Consider the following 24527-nt stretch of genomic DNA (forward strand, 5'->3'; position numbering starts at 1 on the left):
ATTCAAATTTATTTTCAATGCTAAATATCTGTATGTTCCTCCGAACGCCTTCTGTAAGTACTCATGGAGTGTTAACTTTATTTTAACCTTCAAAGATAGAGATCCTTATGCTTCTTTTGATGGAAATAGGACTTGATCTTGTAGATTTTGTCTCGCTTTTCACATCAAAACATAACAGATCCTTACAGCTTAGTAATATATTTCCTATGATAGAATACATATAGTCTAAATAGTGCAAAATAAAACCTAGCCTAGTCATATTGTTTCCCTTGCATTGTTGAACTATTGTATTTTACCATTGCCGACAACCATGAGTGACCCTTTTCTAAGTGTCGTGGATAGCAAAGGATGCATTTTAATTTTATTGAGTAGTCGCATTTTGTTTCATGGAAATAAGCAATGCTTACAAGTCAAACATTTCTGTGCAGAGAATTCAAATCCAGCCGCAAGTTCTTCCATTTTTAACACACAAGTTATTAGAAGCATAAGGTTAGATTATATTCCACAATGTTCAATAGTTAGCAGCATTATGAGCTTCTTATTGGCCACTGCACCTGCAAGTAATACTATTGTTAATATATGTAGCTTGGAGTAGTAGAAGAATTGTGTGATATATGTACTTCTGTTTGATGCAAAATATTGATGGTTAGGCACTATGCTGCTCATAAGATTTTTTTTATTTTCTCCTTTATTTATCGCATCAGTCCTTTTTGTACCAACAATGTGACACTACACCACTCTTCATTTTCACAGGCCATGAAACAATAAAGAACTTGGTGATGGCTAGACTCTGATCTCGGTTACAATTATGTGTGCACTTTGGAGCTATTGGATGTCAGAATGTGTCTCAAAGCGACGTTCATTGATGCAAAGGTATGGTTGGGGCCATATGATCAACGGGTGCAGTTTTTGAAATGTGGGTGGCTTATACAATTGCTTCTGTGGAGATCTAAATTGGCTTCTCTTTCAGACTTCAAAATAAATTTAGTTTTCTTTCATATCTGAATGAGCCAAAGGATAACTTCCTTGATGTTGTAGTACTAATGTATTTGACATGTAAAAAATGATTTAGATACCGTGGTATAAGGCATGTGGTATGAAATTTTCATGGAAGAAAACTTGCCCTATTACAAGTGTGAGCAATAACGTGTTTTGGGCAGCCTCTTTATTGAAGGATGGCATTGTGTTTCATGGATCTGGGCAATAGCTTCAGAAATCATCTAATCTCTGCAAAAATTTGAACTAAGTAGCATGGTTTTCCTGATTTTTTTGGCACAAAGTATGATGGAAAAAAGGTTAGATTATTCAGTATAGTCATCATATTATAGTAGCACACAAAGCCCCGTAAGCCCAGAAGAACAAACAATGCCAAACATCAACAATACAAGCAACAAAAACAAACATCCACCTGAGAAAAATGACGCGGCAAGGCGCGCGTCAGCCACTAGTAGAAGTATGATGCCAAAAGGAATATAGGTAGCACTCGAGTGGAAGTCCTCTTATGAGCACGAGCTCATAAACTTTTTTTCAAAAATTGGTGCACTTTTTCCGAAATTGAATGAACTTTAATGGAAATAGATGAACTTTTGTTCATAATTGGTGAACTTTTTTGAAAATCGATGAACTTTTCACGTTTGATGAAAAAAATTCAAAATTGGTGAACATTTTTAGAAATCGATGAACTTTCTTTCAAGTTCAAGAATTTTTTTTGGAAATCGATGAACTTTTTTCTTCAAAACAGGTGAACTTTTTCAAATTTGATGATCCTTTTTTAAATCGATGAAATATTTTTGAAATCAATGAACTTTTTTTCAAATTTGTGATTTTTTTCAAAAGTATTTGAACTTTTTTGGGATTCCAAGAATCTTTTTTTAATTCACGTTTTTTAAAAATCAATGAAGGGAACGAACTAGGGCTCGCACGCTTTTATGTTTTGGGACGGCACATGACGGGAGGTACCGTGAGCGCCCGTTCTCCTATTTAAGGACATCCTATGACGGGAGGTACGGTTAGGAGGGAATATCCTATTTCACACATTTTGCGTCAAAATGTCAAGCTTTCGCACAAGCTGTCGATTGAAGCAGTGAGGTGGGCCGGCCCGTTAACCTGTTGCCACGTTTTTGGTTTTAGGAACCTTCCAGACATTTCCAACCGGTTTTTATCGGTTTTGGGAACTTTCTAGAAGGTTCCTGAACCGGATTTTCTATTTTTCGTTTTTTACTTTTTTCTTTTTCTGTTTATGTTTCCTTTTCGATTAACTTTTTTTCTATTTCTTCTTTTCTTTCCTTTTTTTATTTTGTTCGAAAATACCAAATGTAGTTCCAAAATTTTTAAAAATATTTTTGTTCAAAAAATATAAAACAATTCGTATTTCGAAAAATCTTCAGGAATTCCAAAAATGTTCTTATTTTAAAATTTTGATCACAATTTCATAAAATTGTTCCTGTTTTAAAAAAATTCTCGTTTTCAAATTTGCTCACAATTTTAGAAAATTGTTCATGTGTCAGAATGTTCACGAATTTCAAAAAATGTTCACGTTTTCAAAATTTCTTCACCACTTTAGAAAAATGTTTGCGGTTTCAAAATTTTGTTCACAATTTCAAAATATATTCCCATGTTCCAAATTTTGTTCGCATTTCCAAAAAAGCATAAAATACAAAATTTCTTCGCATTTAAAAAAATTGTGTTTGAATTTTTTGTTGTTCTGAATTAAGAAAATGCTCCTCTTTTCCATTTTTGTTAAAAAATGTACGTATTTTCTGTAATTTGTTCGTTTTTTCAGAAAGTATTAATTTCTTGAAAATTTGTTCGCATTTTTGAAAACTGTTCAGGGTTTGCAAAATTTGTTTGAGTTTCATTTTTAAATCAGAATTACAAAACGTCTGCACTTTTCCAAACTACTTGGAATTTTCAAAAAATGGTTTATAAATGTCAACATTGTTGTGTGTTCTTATAGTGTTTTGCACCTTGATGTGCAGTTAGCGTTGACTGTGTAGTGGCTAACGGCCCACGATTGGTGCACATGTCATTTCATTGCTCGTTGGCACACAGGCCTTGTACAATGGGAGGAGCTTAGAGAGATGCTTAGAAAAATAAACCGGGTTTTTCTGAAGCACCGGTGCCTATTTGTACAGAAGAGACGCTTAGTTCAGCGTTTATCCTGTACAAATAAGCACCGGTGCTTAAGAAAAGTCTGGTTTATTTCTCTAAGCACCTCCACTAAGCATCTCCCATTGTACAGGGCCTAATATGTCATTCAAACGACACAGTAATATGTCATTCAAACGACACAGTAATATGTAGGCCGCAAACAAACTCAAGCTCCCACAGATTTGGCTCTTGCGTTCATATATTTACACGATGGCAAGCCACACTGGGATTGCAAACGCTTCCACACCTAGCATATGAGATGGAAGCTTAATTATGATGTCCTCACGCCAGCATCATTGCAAACCTATAGTGTGTCTCTGTCAGCACAGATCTACTCGGCTAACCAGTCAGGTTACAAGCACTCCCACACCATCTAAAGGGGTGGAAGCTAAAACAAGCTAACTGTTCTTTAATTCTTTTTTCTTTTTCTTTTTAAAGGGGCTTCCCCCGATTTCATTTAAAGAAACCAAATCATTCTTTACAACCACCCGCCACACAAAAGCGACTCCACACCCTGAGATCGAACTGACCCAAGGGAGAAGATAGACCCCTAGCTGAACAACAGCCTAGGAAATTAACTCCAGCAACATGCAGATAACCGGGGAAGTCTAACAAGGACGGAGACACAACATGAACACTAACAAAGAAAATGAACGCAGCCCGAACACAATCCTAAGACATCACAATCCCAGCATCAGCTCCCATCGCCCAGCTTCTTTTGGCGCCATAAACTTCAGCCGCGACTTGCTCCAGAAGTGATGGTTTTGTGTCCTCCGACACCTGCAAGACACTCCAGTCAGTAATCCAATAGGCCACTCGAAACATAACAACAGACGGATCAACAGGCCATTTATGATTAAAGCACGCCAAGTTCCTCGCTTTCCAAATCCCCCAGAGAACAGCTGCTACACCCACTGTATATACTTCTCTCCTCTGGGAGTGCATCCCTTTAAGCCATCCATTAAAACAGGCTTTTGCATCTGCGAATCTACATTCAACCCGCAGACTACACTGGATCACATTCCAAATGTACTTAGCAAAACAGATGATTTATCGAGTCTTTATGGCCACAGAAAAGACAATCTGTTCACATTTTTCACCCTCTAGTTAAAATGCTTTCCCACAGCACCAACCAAAGGAACATTCTGATTTTAGGAGGTATTTTGATCTTCCACAGAAATCTGTAGTCTTCATAGACCAAGCCAAAATGCCAAACGCCAGACTGCAGCACATCAATCATCTTCAGAAGATCACATCCTGGAACATGAAACTTCATAGTTCACCCTTGTTTCCCCTCATCAAGATCACCTTGTAAGCAATGGACTTGCGCAGCTAAGCCAATCGATGCTGCAATTTTGGTTTCAACAAACAATCAGCACAGATCTGCAAATTTTACGTCCTACAAAAATAGAACACCAGCTCATGCTTGACACACATCTCGTGTTCTTCTACAGCAGATAGTTGACGGTGAAGCATAATCTTGAAGGGAGAAATTAAGGAAAGAGCAGGGAATTAGTGAACTGAACATCGAAAGCGAGCAGAGGTAGCTAAGACTTATAACTCAAACAACAATCCTTTCGCCCCAATAAATTAAAAGAATTTTCTGTTTGACAGCATATATCCAAAGGAACAAACATGTTGTCTGTTTTATTTCCTTGACACATCTACCCAGCGATCAAATGGTTCACACATTTTTTCCTTCTTTTGATACATATCTCCCGAATAATCAAATGGTCGATTTCAAAGTACAGCAGTCATATTAGTGTGCCCGTTGTATCAGTTTTATGATTGGAATACAGTTTTCTCTGCATAAAAACAGATCCAAACAGCCAAGCCAACCGTCCAAAAGGACTATGTATATGTAACTAAATCAATAATCTAAAACAAGCAAGCAACAAGCTTGCTGGGAAACACATGCTACTCTCCCAAGCACGATTTAGTTCACGAGAATTAGATGCAAATTATTTAAATAAACAAATGGGAAACACATGATACTCTCCCAAGCAAAACCAGAAACCTGACTAAATGACCGGAGGCCAAGTTCACATATGCACTAGCCATGATTTCCCCCAATTTTCTGCAACCAAAATGAAAGTGCATTATTAATTTAGCAGCAGGTACAAGCACACACTTAACAAGGGACAGTCCTAACTTGGGTTTCAGAGGCAAGAAACAGTCGAAGATTGAAAACATGTGTGCATGACTAATTTAGTAGCAGGTAAAACCACACACTTAACAGGGGACAATCCTAAGCTAGGTTTCAGAGGGAAATGGTTGAAGAACAAACACGTTGTCCTTCCTCCTTGTTCAATTCATCCCTTCCCACTTCAAAAAAGAAACAGATTGACATAGTTCAGTAATAATAATAGTAGCACATTGTTTCATAAGATTTTATATGACAGAAATTTAGACGGGTTTAAACTAAGAAAAGATAGAGCTGTGTAGGCATGGAAGAAGAAGAAACTGAGTGGAGTAGGATATCACCAGGAGCTTAGGCCTGTCATTCTGGCCTTACCGACGCCAAACTGAAAGAGCGTCATTGCCTGCTCTCCTTACCGAAGCCAAATTTGAAGAGGGTCATTGCCTGCTCTCCTTTTTGCTCCCACCCAATTATCACCTGGTTGTGATCCACCGCGTCCTGCCCAGCGTCATGCTCCCTCCTCCACCTGCCGCCACCTCTTCGTTCTGAAAGTAGGCAAGCCACCAGAGGGGCGCCATGATGCAGCAGCACAGAAGAGGAGGCATCACTTCTCTTTCGCAATTTCGATTTTGGCCTCCACATTGACTGCACCTGGGAGGTGGCCATCATCCAAGGCAGTAAAGGAGAGGCGGTGATGGCTTGGATCCACCCTGATCTTTTGCGCTGGTGGCCGGATTCGTCCCTCTCTGTTCACCAGCAGGGGAGTGCATGAGAGAAAATAGAGATCTGGAAGAAAGGATTGACAAGTGGTGATGAGAGAAGGGTGGGGAGAAGGAGAGCGGAGAAGGTAGGGCATCAGTTAAAACAAGATTCAGTAAGCTGCTTCAGAAATAAGAACAAAGTACACTGCTTTAGGATACTTTATATGGGTGAATCAGCCCCAGATATATCTTCCAAAAAGAATTCATGTATACAACAACGATAGGCCTAGGGAGTGAAGAAATGGCATTATAATACCACGAGGGCAATGGATCCAACTCACCTTCATGTAGTCAGCAACATGACCTTCATAGATGTATTTGTGGTGAATCTCAGTGCCCAGCTGCTTCTTATCCTTCTTGAAGCCAGCAAGTCTCCTGTCGCTGTGCGGAATATCAGCCAACAGACTGAAGCAGATCAAGGGATAAACTGTATGCTTCCTAATTCAACAGCTTAGAACCCCCTAAATATAGAATAAAAGAAACACGCCAACAATAGGCAATAAATTCAGTCCAAGATTAGGCATACTTCAAGTCTATCAGTGAGCCTGCCGCAGAGCGATGGATCAAACAACACTGCAAGTAAGCTATATATCTTTCTTGGCTTTCCATGTTTAACAATACATCTTTTAAAATGTCTATTATTTAGATTTCTAACCTATCCAGCAAAATTATCAATCGCACATTCAAGATCTGTAGGTAAACAAAATAAAGGAGACTTTTCACCACAAGTCTCATCTAGCCATCACAAATCATAGCATCAGAATAAGAGAACAAAGTTTTAAAAAGTGACAAAACAAAAGAAAATCAAAGCATTACAGCAGCAGCTCACCATGGCAATCCTGGAAAGCAAAGACTTGTCAATGTAGAAGAGGTATGTGAAACCCTCTCCGCCTGATCTTCCTACTCTTCCTCGCGACTGCAGATGAAAAGAAAAGCTATGAACTTGAGATCCAGATCTCAGATTCATATACATAAAAAAAAAATTGTCAAAAAAGGCAAAGTAAAAATCTGAGAACTAAAACCAACTGATACAGGCTGCGAGAGCCCAAATAGTTCTGCATACAAGAATCTTTATTTCCCCATAAGAAAACTTCTCCATACCAAGTTGTGTATTCTTTGACACTTCCAGTGAGAAAAATATTTAGCAATAAAATTAGTCATTGAAGCTAAAGCACCATTCACCTACGCAACAATAACATAAATTAGTATCAGAGTTCTAACATCAAATAAAGGTGTAGTCCATAATAAGCTAACTACCTGGAATACCTAGCAATTTCAAATATATGCTTGAATGAAGCTGCAGAATGAGACAAAAAAGGGAGACAAGAGTGAGAGCAGGGGAGAGAAAGGAGGTGGAGGCAAAACCTTAACCGCCTCGGCATCCTTGCTCCTGCTCCTGCTGTGCCGGGAAGGAGAGGGTTCCGGGGCGCAGGAGATACGTGGAGTCGCCATTGTGCACAAGCTGCAGGTGTCGGCGCCCCAACTTCTGACCCCACCGCACGAGCAGCCACACCACCGCACTGCGCATGCTCCTCGACGAAGAGGGGGAGCGCAGCCGAATTAAATCTCACAATCCACCATAAAGTTTGATTCAAGATCACAGTCACCTAACTAAATCCAAATTCTTTCAAATTTATTAAAGATTCATTTATCCACCAATATAATAATCACCATGCTCATCTATTAGACCTAAAATCTCATAATCATCCACCAAACATCTTTGACTATCTTCTAGGCACAACCACCAAACTAAATCCAACTACAACCTCATAAATCACAAAGAAATTTGGTTCAATATCACAATCATCTAACTAAATCCAAATTGTTCAAGATTAATTAATGAGACGAACATCTTTGACTATATCCTCAAGATCACAATCAACTAACTAATCCATCAAAAATCTCATAATCCACCATAAAATTTGGTTCAAGATCACAATCGCCTAACTATATTCAAAATTTTCCAAGTTTATTAAAAATTTATTTATCCATCAATAAAATAACCAACATGCTCACCTACTAGACCTAAATTCATATAATCTACCGAACATCTTTTTCTAGCTCGTCAAGATCCCAATCAACTAACTAAATCCAACCAAAAGCTCATAATCCACCATAAAAATTGGTCAAAAGATCACAATCACCTAACTAAATCCAAATTGTTTCAAACTAAATTAAATATTTGTTCATTCACCAATATAGTAATCACCATGCTCATCTACTAGACCTAAAATCTCATAATCCACTAAACATCTTTGATTAGCATCTCAAGACACAATCACCTAACTAAATCCAACTAAAATCTCATAAATCACCAAGAAATTTTAACTAAATCCAACTAAAATCTCATAAATCACCAAGAAATCTGGTTCAATATCACAATCACCTAACTAATAATCCACCGAACATCTTTGACATCCCCCCAAGCTCACAATTCACTAAGTAAATCTATTGAAAATCTCGTACTCACCGTGAAATTTGTTCAAGATCACAATCGCCTAACTACATCCAAACATGTTTACTAAAGATCCATTTATCCATCAATATAATAACCACCATGCTCACTTACTAGACCTAAATTAACATAATTCATCAAACATCTTTAACTATCTCGTCAAGATCACAGTCACCTAACTACATCCAACAAAACCTCAAAATGCACCATGAATTTGGTTGAAAAATAACAATCACCTGACTAAATCAAAATTGTTCCAAACTGAATTAAAGATTTGTTTATCTACCAATATAATAATCACCATTCTCATCTACTAAACCTAAAATCTCATAGTCGAGCAAACATCTTTGTATATATTTTCGAGACACAATCACTTAACTAAATCCACCTAAAATCTCATAATCCAGCGTGAAATTCGATTAAGTATCACAACCACCTAACTAAATCCAAATTGTTCAACATTAATTAATCCACCAAACATCTTAGACTATATCCTCAAGACCACAATCAACTAACTAATCCATAAAAAATCTCATAATCCACCATAAAATTTGGTTCAAGACCACAATTGCCTAACTAAATCCAAATTGTTTCAAATTTATTAAAGAGTCATTTATCCACTAATATAATGATCAACATGCTCACCTACTAGACCTAAATTCACATAATCCATCGAACATCTTTTACTAGCTCGTCAAAATCACAATAAACTAACTAAATCCAACCAAAACCTTATAATCCACCATAAAATTAGGTTAAAAGATCACAATGACCTACTAAATCCAAATTTTTCCAAACTAAATTAAATATTTGTTTATCCACCAATATAATAATCACCATGCTCATCTACTAGACCTAAAATCTCATAATCCACGAAACATCTTTGATTATCATCTCAAGACACAATCACTACTAAATCCAACTAAAATCTCATAAATTATGGAGTTAAAGATTAATTAATCCACCGAACATCTTTGACTATATCCTCAAGATCACAATCAACAAAATCCATTGAAAATCTTGTAATCCACCGTGAAATTTGTTCAAGATCACAATCGCCTAACTAATTCCAAATTGCTCCATTTTAAAGTCCCTACTTCCTTGAGATTGAGGTTTCTTCTACCTCTAATGGCTTCTTTATTTCCTAAGAGAAGTATATCCAAGATCTTGCTTGTGCTGCTCTTACTGATGAGTACATTGTTGAGACTACTATGAAGCTCAACATCCACCTTTGTGTCCACCTCCGCTCCTTGTAAGTCCGGATGGGCATCCGTTGCCTGGTGGCGGGTTGCTACGTGTGATGTCTTGATCCCACATCCCGTGTTCCCTTGCTGCGTGACACCATAACCGCACACTCAAGACACAATCACCTAACTAAATCCAACTAAAATCTCATAAATCACAGAGTTAAAGATTAATTAATCCACCGAACATCTTTGACTATGTCCTCAAGATCACAATCAACAAAATCCATTGAAAAATCTCACAATCCACCATGAAATTTGTTCAAGATGACAATCGCCTAACCAAATCCAAATTGCTTCATGTTTAAAGTCGCTACTTCCTTGAGATTGAGGTTTCTTTCACCTCTAATGGCTTCTTTATTTCCTAAGAGAAGTATATCCAGGATCTTCTTGCTCATGCTGCTCTTACTGATGAGCACACTTTTGAGACTGCTATGGAGCTCAACATCCACCTTTGTGTTCACCTCCGCTCCCTATAAGTCTGGATGGGCATCCGTTGCCTGGTGGCGGGTTGCTATGTGTGCTGTCTTGATCCCACATCCCGTGTTCCCTTGCTGCGTGACACCATAACCGCACACTCAAGCACCACCGATGGCGAGCAAGAGCTGAGACAATCGGCGCATACCTGGATTTTACCCACGGGACAGGCCCGAGAACACATCGCTACCTATCGTCAAGGCTAAGAGCGCACAGTAGGAGAACATGGGATGCTTAATCAAGTGCGTGACACAAAATCCGCAAACAGGACAAGGACACCAAGCCGGATCAGCGGGGAACGAAGGGTGGACAGGCACGTGGGATGCTGGATCAAGTCCATCTGCTGCCACTACCCCCAGTCTCTCCACCTATGTTGCCTTGTTTACCAATTATTTTCAGTAGTGGCATCATCGCCTTGAGTCACTTGTGTGGCCCTCATCTCTATCCACCAATATAATGATCAACATGCTCACCTACTAGACCTAAATTCACATAATCAACCAAACATCTTTTACTAGCTCGTCAAAATCACAATCACATAAGTAAATCCAACCAAAACTTTACAATCCATCATAAAATTAGGTTAAAAGATCACAATCACTGAACTAAATTAAATATGTTTATCCACCAATATAATAATCACCATGCTCGTCTATTAGACCTAAAATCTCATAATCCACCAAAAATCTTTGATTATCTTCTCAAGACACAATCACCTAACTAAATCCAACTAAAATCTCATAAATCATAGAGAAATTTGGTTCAATATCACATTCACCTAACTAAATCCAAATTGTACAAGATTAATTAATCCACCGAACATCTTTGACTACTTCCTCAAGATCACAATCAACAAAATCTATTGAAAATCTCGTAATCCACCATGAAATTTGTTCAAGATCACAATCGCCTAACTAATTCCAAATTGCTCCATGTTTAAAGTCGCTACTTCCTTGAGATTGAGGTTTCTTTCACCTCTAATGGCTTCTTTATTTCCTAAGAGAAGTATATCCAGGATCTTCTTGCTCGTGCTGCTCTTACTGATGAGCACACTTTTGAGACTGGTATGGAGCTCAACATCCACCTTTGTGTCCACCTCCGCACCCTGTAAGTCCGGATGGGCATCCGTTGCCTGGTGGCGGGTTGCTATGTGTGCTGTCTTGATCCCACATCCCGTGTTCCCTTGCTGCGTGACACCATAACCGCACGCTCAAGCACCACCGATGGCGAGCAAGAGCTCAAACAATCGGCACATACCTGGATTTTACCCACGGGACGGGCCCGAGAACACGGCGCTACCTATCGTCAAGGCTAAGGGCGCACAGTAGGAGAAAGTTGGATGCTTAATCAAGTGCGTGACACAAAATCCGCAAACAGGACAAGGACACCAAGCCGGATCGGGGGGAATGAAGGGTGCACAGGCATGTGGGATGCTGGATCAAGTCCATCTGCTGCCACTACCCCCAGTCTCTCCACCTATGTTGCCTTGTTTACCAATTATTTTCAGTAGTGGCATCATCGCCTTGAGTCACTTGTGTGGCCCTCATCTCTATCCACCAATATAATAATCAACATGCTCACCTACTATACCGAAATTCACATAATCCACCAAACATCTTTTACTAGCTCGTCAAAATCACAATCACATAACTAAATCCAACCAAAACTTTATAGTCCATCATAAAATTAGGTTAAAAGATCACAATCACCGAACTAAATTAAATATTTTTATCCACCAATATAATAATCATCATGCTCGTCTATTAGACCTAAAATCTCATAATCCACCAAAAATCTTTGATTATCTTCTCAAGACACAATCACCTAACTAAATCCAACTAAAATCTCATAAATCATAGAGAAATTTGGTTCAATATCACAATCACCTAACTAAATCCAAATTGTACAAGATTAATTAATCCACCGAACATCTTTGACTACCTCCTCAAGATCACAATCAACAAAATCTATTGAAAATCTCGTAATCCACCATGAAATTTGTTCAAGATCACAATCGCCTAACTAATTCCAAATTGCTCTGTGTTTACTAAAGATCCACTTCTCTACCAATATGTCATTTCCTGAGGCATTGGCGATGGTGGCTTCGCTAACCCGAAGACGTAAAGGGAACATGACGAAGGCGTAAAGCAGACGAGGGAAAACTCAAATGAAGTGTGGGCCTGCGGGGCTGTGAGCGAGTGAGCTGTTGGGCCAACGGGTCGTGTAATCGCGTCATGTAAGCCTACGTGTTATAAGCAAGGTCCCGAGGAGGGAAACTTATCGAAAATTTGATATTGAACTCTAGCCTCTCATTTTCTGTCTATTCTATCTTGTTGCTTTCTTCTACCTTTGTTTCCTCTCTTCTCCCGATTTTAATTCCACTCGTCATAGTTGATGTAGCACGACGCCGGCGAAATCCTACCGGAGTCAGGTCGTGACACAATATAACAGTCAACATGCTCACCTACTAGATCAGAATTCACATAAGCCACCGAACATCTTTTACTAGCTCATTAAAATCACAATCACCTAACTGAATCCAAATTGTTCCAGATTGAATTACATATTTGTTTATCCACCAATATAATAATCACCATGCTCATCTATTAGACCTAAAATCTCATAATCCACCAAACATCTTTTACTATCTTCTCATAATCCACCAAACATCTTTGACTATCTTCTCAAGACACAATTTGGTTTAATATCACAATCACCCAACTAAATCTAAATTGTTCAAGATTAATTAATACACCGAACATTTTTTACTATCTTCTCAAGATCACAATCAACAAACTAATCAATCAAAAATCTCATAATCCACCATAAAATTTGGTTCAAGATCACAATCGCCTAACTAAATCCCAATTTTTCCAAGTTTCTAAAAGTTTATTTATCCGCCAATATAATAACCAACATGCTCACCTACTAGACCTAAATTCACATAATCTACTTAACATCTTTTACTAGCTCGTCAAGATCCCAATCACCTTAACTAAGTCCAACCAAAACCTCAAAATCTATCGTAAATTTTGATCAAAAGATCACAATCAACTAACTAAATCCAAATTGTTCCAAACTAAATTAAATATCTGTTTATCCACCAATATAATAATTACCATCCTCATCTATTAGAACTAAAATATCATAATCCACCAAACATCTTTGACTATCTTCTGAAGACACAATCACCTAAGTAAGTCCAACCAAAATCTCATAAATCACCGAGAAATTTGGTTCAATATCACAATCTCATTAATCAAAATTGTTCAAGATCAACTAATCCACCAAACATCTTTGACATCTACCCAAGATCACAATCTACTAACTAAATCCAAATCTCGTAATCGACCATGAAATTTGTTCAAGATCACAATCGCCTAACTAAATCCAAATTGCTCCATGTTTACTAAAGACCATTTATTCACCAATATAACAATCACCATTCTCACTTACTAGACCTAAATTAACATAATTCACAAAACATCATTGACTATCTCATCAAGATCACCGTCACCTAGCTAACTAAATCCAACAAAACCACAAATTCCACCATGAATTTGGTTGAAAAATCATAATCACCTAACTAAATCCAAATTGTTCCAAACTAAATTAAAGATCTATTTATGCACCAATATAATAATCACCATGCCCATTTATCATACCTAAAATCTCATAATCCACCGCACATTTTGACTATCTTCTAAAGACACAATCACCTAACTAAATCCACCTACAATCAAATAAATCACCAATATAATAACCACCATGCTCCAAGTTTACTAAAAATCCATTTATCCACCAATATAATAACCACCATGCACACTACTAGACATAAATTCTCACATAATCCATCGAACATCTTTGACTATCTCGTCAAGATCACAATCACCTAACTAAATCCAACCCAAACATCAAAATCCACCGTGAATTTGGTTAAAAGCTCACAATCACCTAACTAAATTCAAATTGTTTCAAACTAAATTGAAGGTTTGTTTATCCACCAATATTAGTCACCATGCTCACATATTAGACCTAAAATCTTAAAATCCATCGAACATTTTTGGCCATCTTCCCAAGATCATAATTACTTAACTAAATCCACCTGAAATCACATAAATCATTGCGAAATTCGGTTAAATATCACAATAGCCTAACTAAATCCAAATTGTTCAGATTAATTAATCCATCGAATATCTTTGAGTATCTCCTCAGGGTCACAATCAATTGACTAAATCCATCTAAAATCTCGTATTCCACCATGAAATTTGGTTCGAGATCACAATCGTCTAACTAAATCCAATTTTTCTCAAGTTTATTAAAAATTTACTTATTCACCAATATAATAACCACCATGCTCACCTACCAGACCTAAATTCACATAATCCACCGAACATCTTTTACTAGCTTGTCAAGATCACAATCACCTAACTAAATCCAACCAAAAACTCATAATCCATCGTGAAATTTGGTTTAAGATCACAATCACTTAACTAAATCCAAAATGTTCCAAACAATATTAAAGATCTATTTATCCACCAATATAATAATCACCATGCACATCTATCATACCTAAAATCTCATAATCCGCCGAACATTTTTACTATCTTCTCAAGATTAAATCACATAACTAAATCGACCTAAAATCTCATAATCCATCATGAAGTACGGTTCAATATCACAACCTCCTAACAAAATCCAAATTGTCCAAGATTAATTAATCCACCGAACATCTTTGACTATCTCCTCAAGATCGCAATGAACTAAATGAATGCATCAAAATCTCGTAATCCACCATGAAATTTGGTTCAAGATCATAATCGCCTAACTAAATCCAAATTGCTTCAAGTTTATTAAAGATCTATTTATCCACCAATATAATAACCACCATGCTCATTTACTAGACATAAATTTTCATAATCCACCGAACATCTTTGACTATCTCGTCAAGAAAGGACCCAGTTTACCTTGTTAGCAATTTGCATCTGGAATTGCTCAACACTAGGTTGAGGTGCATTGTACTTCCAATTAGAGATAGTGCCATATGGGCCAGCATCAGCCTACAAAAGGTCACATGACAAGCATGGTTGAATAAATGGATGCACAACTAATGTGAAGTCGAGACGATAAAAAGGATATCACAGCTCTGCTTATCTGGTCAGGTGGTCAGGAGTGCACGAAAGATCAACCAATCTTGTCTCTAACCCGGGTTGAACATCCATCTCCCTCGTTACTTGGATCTTTGCCCCTGATTGAAGTTGGATAAGCTTTATAGTTTCTCCAGCATTTGCAATGATAACACCAACCTAAAAGAAGTTACGAACATTATCAGTTAGCAGAGCAAAAAAATTGCACTTCATGCAACCTTGTATCAACTGCAAGAATGCAAAAACCAAACGAGTAAACTCCCAAGTAACATACCTTCCATTTGGGATATCAATGTCTTTTGTTGTACTACCACTCTGGTATCCACCACCGTATGAAGAATACTGATGTGTGTTTCAGAAGATAATGGTAGGATGGAAGAACCATGGCCTAGAAACAAAACAGCAACTCATTATATTACTAATAGCTGCAGATCTGTTGAGTGAGAAGAACAACCTTCATGTGGACAACATAAAACAGTACATAAGTAACAAATAACGCTTGGAAATCACATCATCTATGTACTACATGAGATAATCAAATATTTGGCTCTTTGCCGATAGACAATCATCAATGCAGTATGTTACCCCCTTTTGCATGTCATTTGTTGCATCTAGCAGACAGGGGCCAGTTCCACGAGACATTGATTAAAATATTACGTGATATAGCAGAATCAAACTATGCATACTATTGATCATCTACACAAAATATATTAGCCAGAATTATCAACAAACTCTACTAGCCATCCTTCTAAGCATGTAATAATATTGGAGCTCATTATATGGAGATCTAAACTTCCTAGCGACGATAAAGGAATTGCTAGGCGTTTTCTTGTTGCCTAGATCCTAGTAAGGTTAAGCTTCGCCTAGGCGGGCTATTTTCTTCCACAGCTTCCTAAATATATCGCTAAATCACATGGATCGCATAGCAGTACTCGACAGCTAAGGCCCACTTCGCGGCGAGAGAGAGAAAAGGGAGAGGATGACGGGTGAGAGCCAGCTGTGTAGTATGTATATGTATAAGTTCCATGTAGATTTTATGAGAAACTAGAGACGCTAGCTTTTGACTTGGGTTGAGTTTGATTTGTGGGGTACGGACAACAGCAGCAACCATGTCAATGGTTTAGTTCGCCGGAATCTATATGATGGTTTGAATTAGTTGGTTTCGGTTCATAATGGAAAGCTGCCAAAGGTTTTTTTCAATGTATGCATGATGGATTTATCAAGTTCAATGTGTGTGCGGTGGATTTAGCTCAATGTGTGTGTGCGGCGTGCTTGCGGGCAAAGTGTTCAATGAATTCCGTGAACAAAATGTCAATTATAGGGATTAAAGTTTAGGGAATCTGCTAGAGATGTTCTAAGATGTTCATATTATTCCAATCCTATGCCCATTGCATCCAAACAACTAAAATTATAACAAGATTGTGATGCAAACATCGTCCTTACGCTATACAGTACCATATCAAAGATTATTCTCCTCTTTTGTAAGAAAAATATCCCCCCCCCCCCCCCCCAAAGTGTATAAGACTCTTGTCGATTCAGTTCAGATAAGACTGGCATATATCTGAGGTGATGAGCTTACTGACGCTCATAAATTCTTTCTAGTTCAGTATGTGAGAACTGAGCTAGTGAGTTATCATACCAAAGTCATATATGCTACCTATATTATTGCACACAACATGCAAGCACGGTGCACTGGTTACATCTTGTGAGGTATACTATCTCACCCTAATGAATACTCAGTAGTTAGCCATCAGTCTCCCTCCTATACTGGGGACAAGTGCAGTTTCCTCGCTAGAAAAACAATGCATGTGGTTCAGACAACTAAATTGCAACATCACATTCTAATTTCTAAACTCCGAGTGCAAAGCATCAAGTCTGTTCAGGTGAGTAGGACGATTACCCACAGCCATGATCTAATTTTGTCGAGTTTTTCACTCAATGCACTAAGCTGAACGCGAACCGCGAACAGAAGTTTTTCACTGGAGAAGCATTATACAGATTTCGGACTTCCTCAAACAAAATAGTTTGCTTGAATAAAAACGCATCATGTCTGTTCGATAGGATTCTCACATCTAGAATCAAGATTGTGCACAAGTGTCAAACGCAAGTGTCCACAACATCAGAGTCCGCTCAATGATAACTGTTGGCTGGAAGAGGGATCATAACAAACAAGTGCAAATTGCTTAAGGGGGTTCAACAAAACTGTGAGACACTTTTTTTCTTTCTTTCTTTCTTTCTATCATGCCCTGTGAATGGAAGTACAATTCAGGCATATGCTATGTATGCCTCAACAGCAGAACAGAGTGCAACTCCTACAATATTCAGACTATCAAGGACGAGAGGAGTAGGACGCTAGCGGGACCTGCTGGAAGAGGTGGGCGACGTAGGAGCCCTGCGAGATGAGGGCGAGGAGGCGCTTGAGCGTCGACCTAATCGCCGTCGAAGCGGGAGCCGAGGAGCGCCGGGATGGCGGCGGCGTCCGGGTCGTCGTAGAGATGCGCGTCCGCCCCACCACCCACGACGTTGCCGCGCCGCTGGCCCGCACCCGCCGAACCAGTCTCTCTCTAGGCTATAGGCCGCCTTGCGTGCCCCGGCTCCCCCTTCGAACCCGGCGGCGAAAGGCTACGCGGCGGCGGTCTTTTTTTTTAGGGATACGCGGCGGTGATCTGGGAGCGTTACCCGGTCCGTGTCCGTCTTGTCTCGTGCGGGAGCGCGATGGGTCCACGGAGCGGGCCGAACTTGACGTGTCCGGGCGAGGGGCTGGCCCGTACTTTTGTAGGCCTGGTCCACCATAGGAGAGACGGATGGGCTTTGGAAGCTGGGACACAGTGACATATGGCGATTTACGAAGCCGCTGCTTTCAATTCAACGGTCACCTTTGCCTCACGTTGGCGGATGTGTTAATGTGGAGGATCACATCACACGTGCCTACTTCAGTTTGGCTATTGCAAGTTGCAACAACCTCCTGGCCTTGCATTGACTACTGTAATGTGTACTAGTTGACTATATATATGAAGCTCCTACCTTGCGCTGATTGATAGACCAAGGCAGCACGAAGACGGTCAGTTGAATAGTGAGGCCTAGAGTGGTGCACATCGTAGATTGTAGAGATGGGCGTGGGAGGTGTCCGTAAAATGTTAGTCTCGCTCACCGTATCCATCCGTTTCGCATGTATGTTAGGGTTCCCGATCTATCACTAGTAGAAAACAGGGCTTTGATTCAAGCCTGGCCAACCCATTAGTCCCGGTTCTGTACGAACTGGAACTCATGGGGGCATTCGTCCCGGTTCATGAGCCCAAGGGGCCGGCCGGGGCCTCGTGGGCATTGGTCCCGGTTCAACTGGACCCATTTGTCCCGGTTCTTGGCACGAACCAGAATCAATGGGCCGCGCTCCTGGCCCACAGCCATTGCTCCCAGTTCGTGACTAGAACCGGAACAGAACGGAGAGATTTAGTCTCGGTTCCTGCCACGAACCGGGACAAATAAGTTACCTATATATACCCCATCGCCGCGGCTGAGCACTTCACAGTGCTTTGTTTTTTCTGCCCAGCGAGGGGAGGGCATTTGGGTGCTCTAGCTCACCTCCTATGCCATAAGGTGTTCGATGAAATGCCCGAGCCACACTAGTTAAACTTTCTCCTCTCGAAGCTCGACCTCCGAGCTCCATTTTCCCGAGATTTGTCTAGGTTTATATTAGCGGTCTGTCACGCCCCGTCCCCGTCTTCACCGCCGTCGATCACCCGCGCCGATCTCGTCGCCGGCACCACCGTGGTGAGCCTCTTGTTCTTATCTTCTTTCTGAAAGAAAAAAATTCTTACTTTAGATAGATACTTGTCTAATTTTCTTACTTTTGACACACATCATTATATATAATGCACGCAGATGAACCGGCAATGGATGTACGGTGACAGACACACCTCCGAGTACATTAAGGGCGTGCATAATTTTCTCGAAGTGGCTGAGGCAAACAAGCAGAATGGTTTTATGTGTTGTCCATTCCCTAAATGTGGGAATACGAAGTCTTACTCTGACCGGAAAATCCTTCACACCCACCTGCTTTACAAGGGTTTCATGCCACACTATAATGTTTGGACGAGGCACGGAGAAATAGGGGTTATGATGGAAGACAACGAAGAAGAAGAGGACGATGACAACTATGTGCCCCCTGAATACGGTGATGCTGCAACAGGGGAAGCTGCTGAAGATCAAGAGGAACCAGACGATGTGCCCGATGATGATGATCTCCGCCGGGTCATTGTCGATGCAAAGACGCAATGCGAAAGTCAAAAGGAGAAGCTGAAGTTCGATCGCATGTTAGAGGATCACAAAAAAGGGTTGTACCACAATTGCGAAGATGGCAACACAAAGCTCGGTACCGTACTGGAAATGCTGCAGTGGAAGGCAGAGAATGTTGTGCCTGACAAAGGATTTGAGAAGCTACTGAAAATATTGAAGAAGAAGCTTCCAAAGGATAACGAATTTCCCAACAGTATGTACGCAGCAAAGAAGGTCGTATGCCCTCTAGGATTGGAGGTGCAGAAGATACATACATGCCCTAATGACTGCATCCTCTACCGCGGTGCGTACGAGGATTTGAACGCATGCCCGGTATGCGGTGCATTGTGGTATAAGATCAGACGAGATGACCCTGGTGATGTTGACGGCGAGCCCCGCAGGAAGAGGGTTCCTGCGAAGGTGATGTGGTATGCTCCTATAATAACACGGTTAAAACGACTGTTCAGAAACAAAGAGCATGCCAAGTTGATGCGATGACACAGTGAGGACCATAAGAAAGACGGGAAGTTGAGAGCACCCGCTGACGGGTCGGAGTGGAGAAAAATCGAGAGACAGTACTGAGCTGAGTTTGCAGGTGACCCAAGGAACGTATGGTTTGGTTTAAGCGCGGATGGCATTAATCCTTTCGGGGAGCAGAGCAGCAATCACAGCACCTGGCCCGTGACTCTATGTATGTATAACCTTCTTCCTTGGATGTGCATGAAGCGGAAGTTCATTATGATGCCAGTTCTCATCCAAGGCCCTAAGCAACCCGGCAACGACATTGATGTGTACCTAAGGCCATTAGTTGAAGAACTTTTATAGCTGTGGAATGAAAACGGTGTACGTGTGTGGGATGAGAACAAACAGGAGGAATTTAACATGCACGCGTTGTTGTTTGTAACCATCAACGATTGGCCCGCTCTCAGTAACCTTTCAGGACAGACAAACAAGGGATACCACGCATGCACGCACTGTTTAGCTGACACCGAAAGTATATACCTGGACAAATGCAGGAAGAATGTGTACCTGGGCCATCGTCAATTTCTTCCGACCAACCATCAATGTCGAAAGAAAGGCAAGCATTTCAAAGGCGAGGCAGATCACCGGAAGAAGCTCGCCATGCGTACCGGTGATCACGTACTTGCTATGGTCAATGATTTACACGTAATCTTTGGAAAGGGTCCCGACGGACTAGCTATTCCGAATGACGCTGAGGGACACGCACCCATATGGAAGAAGAAATCTATATTTTGGGACCTACCCTACTGGAAAGACCTAGAGGTCCGCTCTTCAGTCGACGTGATGCACGTGACGAAGAACCTTTGCATGAACCTGCTAGGCTTCTTGGGCGTGTATGGGAAGACAAAAGATACAGCTGAGTGTTGGGGAACGTAGCAGAAATTCAAAATTTTCTACGCATCACCAAGATCAATCTATGGAGTAATCTAGCAACGAGGGGAAGGGGAGTGCATCTACATACCCTTGTAGATCGCGATGCGGAAGCGTTGCAAGAACGCGGATGAGGGAGTCGTACTCGTAGCGATTCAGATCGCGGTTGATTCCGATCTAAGCGCCGAACCACGGCGCCTCCGCGTTCAACACACGTGCAGCCCGGTGACGTCTCCCACGCCTTGATCCAGCAAGGAGAGAGGGAGAGGTTGGGGAAGACTCCATCCAGCAGCAGCACGAGGGCGTGGTGGTGGTGGAGGAGCGTGGCAATCCTGCAGGGCTTCGCCAAGCACCGCGGGAGAGGAGGAGGAGGAGCGGTAGGGCTGCGCCAAGAGAGACAGGAAAACTCATGTGTTGGGCAGCCCTAGACCTCAACTATATATAGGGGGGAGGGGGCTGCGCCCCCTCTAGGGTTCCCACCCCAAGGGGTGGCGGCCAGCCCTAGATCCCATCTAGGGGGGCGGCCAAGGGGGGAAGAGAGGGGGGCGCCACTAGGGTGGGCCTTAAGGCCCATCTGGACCTACGGTTTGCCCCCTCCCACTCTCCCTGCGCCTTGGGCTTTGGTGGGGGGCGCACCAGCCCACCTGGGACTGGTCCCCTCCCACACTTAGCCCACGCAGCCTTCTGGGGCTGGTGGCCCCACCTGGTGGACCCCCGGGACCCTCCCGGTGGTCCCGGTACATTACCGATAGCACCCGAAACTTTTCCGGTGACCAAAACAGGACTTCCCATATATAAATCTTTACCTCCGGACCATTCCGGAACTCCTCGTGACATCCGGGATCTCATCCGGGACTCCGAACAACATTCGATAACCACGTACATACTTTCCCTATAACCCTAGCGTCATCGAACCTTAAGTGTGTAGACCCTACGGGTTCGGGAACCATGCAGACATGACCGAGACGTTCTCCGGCCAATAACCAACAGCGGGATCTGGATACCCATGTTGGCTCCCACATGTTCCACGATGATCTCATCGGATGAACCACGATGTCGGGGATTCAATCAATCCCGTATGCAATTCCCTTTGTCTATCGGTATGTTACTTGCCCGAGATTCGATCGTCGGTATCCCGATACCTTGTTCAATCTCGTTACCGGCAAGTCTCTTTACTCGTTCCGTAACTCACATCATCCCGTGATCAACTCCTTGGTCACACTGTGCACATTATGATGATGTCCTACCGAGTGGGCCCAGAAATACCTCTCCGTTTACACGGAGTGACAAATCCCAGTCTCGATTCGTGCCAACCCAACAGACACTTTCGGAGATACCTGTAGTGCACCTTTATAGCCACCCAGTTACGTTGTGACGTTTGGTACACCCAAAGCATTCCTACGGTATCCGGGAGTTGCACAATCTCATGGTCTAAGGAAATGATACTTGACATTAGAAAAGCTCTGAGCAAACGAACTACACGATCTTGTGCTAGGCTTAGGATTGGGTCTTGTCCATCACATCATTCTCCTAATGATGTGATCCCGTTATCAACGACATCCAATGTCCATGGTCAGGAAACCGTAACCATCTATTGATCAACGAGCTAGTCAACTAGAGGCTTACTAGGGACATGGTGTTGTCTATGTATCCACACATGTATCTGAGTTTCCTATCAATACAATTCTAGCATGGATAATAAACGATTATCATGAACAAGGAAATATAATAATAACCTATTTATTATTGCCTCTAGGGCATATTTCCAACAGTCTCCCACTTGCACTAGAGTCAATAATCTAGTCCACATCACCATGTGATTAACACTCATAGGTCACATCACCATGTGACCAACATCCAAAGAGTTTACTAGAGTCAACAATCTAGTTCACATCACTATGTGATTAACACTCAATGAGTTCTGGTTTGATCATGTTATGCTTGTGAGAGAGGTTATTAGTCAACGGGTCTGAACCTTTCAGATCCGTGTGTGCTTTACGAATATCTATGTCATCTTGTGGATGCTACCACGCGCTACTTGGAGCCATTTCAAATAACTGCTCTACTATACGAATCCGGTTTACTACTCAGAGTCATCCGAATTAGTGTCAAAGTTCGCATCGACGTAACCCTTTACGACGAACTCCTTTTCACCTCCATAATCGAGAAAATTCCTTAGTCCACTAGATACTAAGGATAAGTTCGACCGCTGTCATGTGATCCATTCCCGGATCACTATTGTACCCCTTGACCAACTCATGGCAAGGCACACTTCATGTGCGGTACACAGCATAGCATACTGTAGAGCCTACGTCTAAAGCATAGGGGACGACCTTCGTCCTTTCTCTCTCTTCTGCTGTGGTCAGGTCTTGAGTCTTACTCAATACTCACACCTTGTAACACAGCCAAGAACTCCTTCTTTGCTGATCTATTTTGAACTCTTTCAAAATCATGTCAAGGTGTGCGTTCTTTGAAAGTATCATCAGGCGTCTTGATCTATCTCTATAGATCTTGATGCCCAATATGTAAGCAGCTTTTATCCAGGTCTTCCTTTGAAAAACTCCTTTCAAACAACCCTTTATGCTTTCCAGAAATTTTACATCATTTCGGATCAACAATATGTCATTCACATATACTTATCAGAAATGTTGTAGCGCTCCCACTCACTTTATTGTAAATACAAGTTTCTAACAAACTTTGTATAAACCCAAAAACTTTGATCACTCCATCAAAGCGTATATTCTGACTCCGAGATGCTTGCTCTAGTCCATGGAAGGATCGCTGGAGCTAGCATACCTTTTAGCATCCTTAGGATCGACAAAACCTTTCTGATTGTATCACATACAACCTTTCCTTACGAAAACTGGTAAGGAAACTTGTTTTGACATCCATCTGCCAGATTTCATAAATGTAGCTAATGCTAACATGATTCCGACGGACTTAAGCATCGCTACGGATGAGAAAATCTCATCGTAGTCAACTCCTTGAACTTGTGAAAATACTCTTTGCCACAAGTCGAGCTTCATAGACGGTAACATTACCGTCCATGTCCGTCTTCTTCTTAAAGATCCATTTATCTCGGATTTCATGGCTTCTAACCATTTGTCGGAATATGGGCCCACCATCGCTTCTCCATAGCTCGTTGGTTCATTGTTGTCTAACAACATGACTTTCAAGACAGGATCACGTACCACTCTGAAGTAGCACGCATCCTCGTCGTCCTACGAGGTTTGGTAGTGACTTGATCCGAAGTTTCATGATCACTATCATAAGCTTCCACTTCAATTGGTGTAGGTGCCACAAGAAACAACTTCTTGTGCCCTGCTATACACTAGTCGAAGTGACGGTTCAATAACCTTATCAAGTCTCCACCATCATCCCACTCAATTCTTTCGAGAGAAACTTTTCCTCCAGAAAGGACCTGTCTCTAGAAGCAATTACTTTTGCTTCCAGATCTGAAATAGGAGGTATACCCAACTGTTTTGG

General features: G+C 41.1%; 1 long non-coding RNA gene across 8 annotated transcripts; it reads right to left on the reverse strand.

Annotated features, from left to right (window-relative positions):
* Nucleotides 1–3434: 3434 nt before the first annotated feature.
* On the reverse strand, nt 3435–18060 carry LOC123182752 (uncharacterized). 8 transcript variants are annotated; one of them, XR_006492317.1, is made up of 8 exons: nt 17737–18060; nt 15649–15762; nt 7417–15533; nt 7153–7233; nt 6881–6967; nt 6333–6432; nt 5168–6036; nt 3435–3930 (listed from the first exon to the last, which is right to left on the reverse strand). It is a non-coding gene; the product is annotated as an uncharacterized lncRNA (long non-coding RNA). The 8 variants fall into 8 exon arrangements; XR_006492314.1 differs by having other exon boundaries at nt 3436–4497; XR_006492313.1 differs by lacking the exon at nt 3435–3930 and having other exon boundaries at nt 4776–6036; nt 7417–7580; nt 15195–15533.
* Between the last annotated feature and the right edge of the window lie 6467 nt (nt 18061–24527).

The sequence above is a fragment of the Triticum aestivum genome, chromosome 1D (assembly GCF_018294505.1).
Source record: "Triticum aestivum cultivar Chinese Spring chromosome 1D, IWGSC CS RefSeq v2.1, whole genome shotgun sequence".
In the NCBI taxonomy this organism is placed as follows: Eukaryota; Viridiplantae; Streptophyta; class Magnoliopsida; order Poales; family Poaceae; genus Triticum; species Triticum aestivum.